We start from the raw sequence: 5,379 nt of genomic DNA, 5'->3' as shown, positions 1-5,379 counted from the left end.
GCCCCTGTAGTATTTGAGTATTTGTATTAGGTATGTCTCAGGGTGGAGTACGCTGGAAGGTCAAGGCAGGGCGCAGGCAGAGAGAGCATTGGGACCTGGGGCACATGTCCTTATTAGGGTTGAGTGGAGTGCCTGGAGGTTCTTGGGCTAAGGCCAGATTGGTCAATTCAAATAAAAAAAGAGTGAGGTTCAGGTAAGCTCCGCAGAAGTCTAATCCACCAAGGCACAGGGAAAGGCCTGGGGTGGGGGTCTGTTGATCACAAGGGCTGTCAGGGGAGTCATATCAGAACTTACACTTATTTGTGATGCTGTAGGCTGTTATTTACGGCATGCACTCCAGGGGCTAATGTCAGTTCAAGGACCCTTTAGCCCACCTGGCCACAAGAAATGGATGCCAGGGCAAGGATATTGTGGAGCTTAGCTAAACCACTGACACAGACCTTCACACACTCAGGGAGAATTAACTACAGTCATCTCCTCAATTTCTGGTGCTACTCACATTCAGAGGTGCAGGCACTTTCTCCATGTTAAACTGCCACCTTTGCTAAGCCCCTTCCTCAGAATAAGCACGCCACACAGGTGGTGCCTATTTCAAATAACCCACAGATTTTCCCTATCTCTAAGCCCTTAATCTGTTGCTTGGACTGAAAAACATGCCTTCCTTCTGTGATACCACCCTCATGAATTTAATACAGACAGACTTTGCAAATGGAATTGTAAAATCAAATTCACACCAGAGGGACTATTCCTTGAAGTTCTAGAGAACTCTTCTATTCAAGTTCAAGTTGTATCTGCTTGGATGTACCTTTGCTTCCTCCATTATATTTAATGCATACCCCAAATAAGGATCTTGACACTGTACCTGACACTCTGTGGGCTAAAAACTTCACTGACATAGGCAACATAATTGGAACAGAACCTATAAGAGTTCAGAGAAATCTTATGAAACCAGTACCTAAACTTGGCCAATATTTGTTGCGCCCAGAAGCAAAAAAGTGAAATCTATTTGGAAGCCTTACAAGGTCTTAATCATAAGGCTTCTCATACCCTACACAAATCCTTGTAACACTTTCATCCTGCCAGTAGAAAAACCAAGCAGATGTGGATATCCATTTTTCAGAACCTCAGAACCATCAACAAAATTATCATCCCTCGCTTCCCAGTAGAAATACCATCGTGTCATGAATTCCTCTTGAAGCCACTTGCTTCACTGTCATGGATCTTTGCTCTGACATTTTTTAGGGTGCCTCTAGACCAGGATGGTCACTATCTTTTTGCCTTCACCTGGGGAGCACAACAGTATATTTGTACGGTCATGCCCCAGGGGTTCACTGAAGTCTCCTCTTACATTTCCCTGGTCCTCAATGAAGATTTAAAAGATCTAAATTCCACTGTGATTCAGTCCTGATACAATATGTAAATGATCTCCCACTTTGTTCAGAGAACAGAGAAGCTATGAAAAGAAAGTCATTTACTTGCTTTCAGTCTTAGCAGAAAAGAAACATAAAATTTCAAAAGAGAAATTTAAATTCTTCCGAACAGTTCATTATTTAGGGCATGATCTATTTAAAGAGGAAAAACACTCTCTCCTGATAGACTGAAGCCTGTTCAAACATCTTAGACTCCCCACAAATGGCAACTGAGAGGACTTTCAGGTTTAACTGGATAATGCAGATGGTGGGCGCCAAACGACTCCAAGACTGCAACACCTCTTTATGAATTTACTGAGTCCTCAGTATGAGGCCCTCTACTCTGAGGGCTCAAATAGGAATCAGCCTCATTCCCCAGGCGTCCCTAACTACAAAAAGCTGTTCCATCTATTTGTGTGTGAGCAATCTGGACAAGTCCTTGGGGGTTTAACTCAACCTCATGGGAACCATCAAACACCCATCATTTATTATAGCCTTATGCTTGACCCAGCTGCAAAGGCTTATCCTCCTCGTCTTGGGCCAATAGCTGCCTCTTCAAAACTTGTCGATGCTCCTGCTCAACTGGTACTAGGCCCCCCGTTTGACCTCATGGGTGTCATTCAGTACAGACATTACTGGTGACAGAACACACAGAACTTTTCCGCCAGCTGATTAACCCATTTATGAAAGTCTATTATTCTCTCCTTCTCACTTTACCACCGCTGCAATACCTCCTGTCCCCACCAGGAGGGGTGCCTCATCATTGTCTTGCCTTAGAGAAGTCTCTGTACCTTGCTTTGATTTTTTAGACTTCTATTGATAATCTCAAAAGTGAAACCGGAGGCTATCAAGCAGGAGATGCTATCACTGATCTAAGATCCCTTAAAATAAAGTCCTCTACCAGGGGTAAAATCAGCCTGGATGACAGAACTTATTGTCTGCACTAGAGCTTGTCCACTAGCCAAAGACCAGAGCACACACATCGATACAGACAGCAAGTAGTATGAGTTTGGGATGCTTTGGAAATAAAGGCGGATTCTCACATCTGCTGGAACCCGCATCAAAAATGGACAGCAAGCTGAGGAACTTATGGATGCATCCTCCTTCCTGAGGAGGTGGCCTTTATACAGGTTGAGCCCAGGTAAATATAATAATATGAAAGCTAAAGTAAACACTCTAACAAGTCGTTATGCCAAACAAATCACCTTAAACCAAGGTTAGGTTCCTAGCTAAACCCTCAAAGCATACATCTCTGGAGAGATTCAGAGAGGCTGTTATAAAATATTAACACAACAAATACCAATAACAAACAAAAGCAGTCATGTGCTTTCACCAGAGGCACATCTGAAACAAAATGAGCCAAGTAACAAGAAAGTTAATTGCTAATATATGATGAAGTAGAATAGGAAGCAAATAGAAGATGAAATAAAAATATTTTCTACTGCTTCAAGAAAAAAAACAAACGAAAAACCGCGAACCTATTTCCATCAGGAATAGTCCTACCTTGTTTGGGGTGTGGGTTTATTTCAGGAGTGTTTTCTCCGTGTATGTTTGCTGCTTGGGTTTTGAGTCTCCTTGCTTGGCCCTGAGTCTTCCTAGAGAAAATCTCCCTCTTGTGCTTCTCCTCTGTGTATCCCTCCGCTATTTTTTCTTGGCTTTTCTTAGTGTGGTGGCCGGAGACCCAGGGGCAGATCACATCTCTAATCCTCCGCCTTGAGCCTCAGTCCATGAGCAATCACTGTGCCCTGAGGGCTGGGGGCGTGGCCTCATGCGTGGTCTTGCCCCGCCCCCAGACCTAGTGCTGCACTTTGCACTGTTCCTGCCTTCTCCCTAGGGTAGAGCTATTTCATTTCTTTTCTCCAAACCCAGCTGTAGTGGATCGCCTCCAGCCCCCTAAGTCTTCTGTTTCTGTCCCTCTTCCACCTGAAGATTAAGGCTTTTGTTTCAGAGAGGAGACAGGTCTCAGTGCAGTTTCAGTGGGGACTGCTTGTTCCCCTCCCCCAGCCAGCACTGAACCAAACACTTGGGGGAGGGAGGGTTCCTGAGAGAAACACACCTGTGACAGTTTGCAAACCTCCTCCATGTCTGCAATTCACACTCTTAACACAGACCAGACCCAGTTTTCCCTCACACTCCACATCTTACTTGTCGGCAAACCCCTTTGGTTCAACTTTCAAAAATAGATGCGTAAAACTTACTACCTGTATCTGTTAGTTTCTGGTATCTGGTAGCCTCCCCAGTTAAACAGCTGTAGATTGTGAGATATCTACAGGTACCTGTCTCTCCAGTGACAACGCTGAACTTGACCAGAGCCCTATGCTCCTGACAAACAACAAACGTCAAGAAATCCTTCCATCATTTTGTTCCCAGAAGTGGCTTACCACAAAGAACCACCACTGCCCGTATGACTCAGATAAGATTTGTGGTCCTCTCTTTGTCATGACTGGCAGAAGACTCAAGATGACTCCTGTGTTTACCTGTGACAAGGCCAAACATAGACCTTTTTCCTGAACCAACTGGCAAAGCCAGATGTAGACCCTTCCCCTTTCACCCCCAGCCAACTTCCTGTTCTTTGAGTGAATAGCTAAAGTTAGAACTGTTTGTCCCCCTGAAGCCCTAGACACAAAAAGAAACATCTCTATTTCAACTGACTGAGATTTACCTATTGCAAAACAATTCCACTTGTGAACCCCCAGGTCTACCCTTCTCTATATAAGCCTAGGGCAAAACCACTCTGCTGAGACTCTGATCTTGGAATCTGGGGTGCTCTGGCTATTGTAATAGTCTTAATAAACCATTGCCTTAATAGTCTGGTGTATTTTGTCTTTGACACCAAATTTCAAGTTAGTCGTCCTGTGACCTGTTATCTGAAAACTCAAGAAGTCATTCATTTGCAGTTTACCTAGCTTTTTTCTTGCTGTGTGAGAACAATGCTGCTTCCAGCTCTCTACAACTCTGAGCTAAACCTTGAAGTCTTGATTCTCTCTGTACTTACCACTTCCAGAATAAAGAATTTGTCCCCTGGCATCTTCCAAAGGTGGACCAATCAGGTTTTTAAAAAAATCTACTGTAAAAAAAAAAAAAAAAAGATCTACTGTTATGAACGAATGGATTTTAAGACTTCAGGGTTTTCTGTCTATTGCAGTTATTCTTTTACACTTAAATTGCCCATCTTTGGCACTTGAGAGCCCCTTCAAGTTGGCCTCAAAACCCCTTTGATGCAACTCAAGTTGTCTTTGATAACTTCCTTGCTTTCTGTATAACAAGATGTTCCAATCTCATCCTGCACACTTTCCTCCCACTCCAGATCTGGAATCAGCCATTTCTCTAGGAAAGCTTTAGTTTGTTTAACTGGGAACCGACATTTTAAGACTATAATCGTGGCTCTAGTAGTATTTTAACTCTTTATATTAAAAACATATTCATTTATTTTATTAAGTTGAAAATATGGGAATAATTATTATTACTCACATTATTGTAATTAAATGAGACAAAGGATATAATCAAGACTTAATAACAGTTAGCTTTTTCATTTGTTAAAAAGTATTTAATGAGCACATACTTGGAGCCACAAATGTTCCAGGTACTGAGGATAGAGGTAGTGAAGAAAAAAAAGACAAAATCCTTTGCCTGTATAGAGTTTACATTCTAGTGGAGGAAAGTAAACGATAAATAATAACCACTAAATCAGAGAATAACTGCTATGGAGAAAACTAAAGCAAGGAAGGGGACTTAAGAGAGTTTTAATGTTATTTTTAGTGATGCTATCCTTATTATATTTATCTGACCCACTCCAAGCAATACAATTGGGCGGGCAAATCTAATTTACGGATGCAAAAGTCTATTTTCAATGTCCTATCAGGCCTCTGTGTTTACTAGATTGTAGATGAATCATTTTGTAAACTCTACGTACCATCTCCCTCTTCAGCCACAACCAGTGGGTAAAGATATCATCAGGGACTGAGTTTGC

Source organism: Pteropus vampyrus, unplaced genomic scaffold (genome assembly GCF_000151845.1).
Source record: "Pteropus vampyrus isolate Shadow unplaced genomic scaffold, Pvam_2.0 Scaffold74, whole genome shotgun sequence".
In the NCBI taxonomy this organism is placed as follows: domain Eukaryota; kingdom Metazoa; phylum Chordata; class Mammalia; order Chiroptera; family Pteropodidae; genus Pteropus; species Pteropus vampyrus.
This window is presented reverse-complemented; position numbering follows the sequence as displayed.